This window comes from Meleagris gallopavo, chromosome 8, assembly GCF_000146605.3.
Source record: "Meleagris gallopavo isolate NT-WF06-2002-E0010 breed Aviagen turkey brand Nicholas breeding stock chromosome 8, Turkey_5.1, whole genome shotgun sequence".
In the NCBI taxonomy this organism is placed as follows: Eukaryota; Metazoa; Chordata; class Aves; order Galliformes; family Phasianidae; genus Meleagris; species Meleagris gallopavo.
In genome coordinates this window covers 25,127,357-25,128,122 of record NC_015018.2, presented here as the reverse complement: position 1 = coordinate 25,128,122, position 766 = coordinate 25,127,357, and positions in this window count along the sequence as shown.

Genomic DNA, 766 nt, shown 5'->3' with positions numbered 1-766 from the left:
AGAAGATATGAAGGAGTGGCATAAACAACCTACTCCTGTACTTCAAGCACGGGTAAGAGAGTTACAAGACAAATCAACCACCAAGGTGAACTTCTCCAAAAAGGTGATTGCTCCAGTTGCTGCAGACAATGAAGGTAACAAATAGAGGGGCCCTGCCCCCAGCCAGGGGGGGGAAAGGGATAATAGAGTTTATTGGACTGTGTGGATTAGATGGCCTGGCACATCAGAATCACGAAAATATAAGGCCCTGGTGGATACTGGTGCACAGTGCACTCTAATGCCCTCGAGTCACCAAGGGACAAAATCAATTTATATTCATGGGGTGACTGGAGGTTCCCAAGAGCTGACTATGTTGGAGGCCGAAATCAGCCTCACTGGTAAAAGACTGGCAAAAGCACCCTATTGTGACTGGCCCAGGGGCTCCATGCATACTTGGTATTGATTACCTCAGAAGGGGATATTTTAAGGATCCCAAAGGGTATCGATGGGCCTTTGGAATAGCTGCTGTAGACACAGAAGGTGTTAAGCAGTTGTCTATTTTGCCTGGCCTGTCAGAAGATCCATCTGCCGTGGGGTTGCTACGAGTGAAAGAGCAACAAGTACCGATTGCTACAAAAACGGTGCACAGACGGCAGTACCGCACCAACAGGGATTCCTTGCTCCCCATTCAGAAGCTGATTCACCAACTAGAGAATCAGGGAGTGATTAGCAAGACTCACTCACCTTTAACAGCCCCATATGGCCAGTGCGTAAAGCCAGTGGAGAA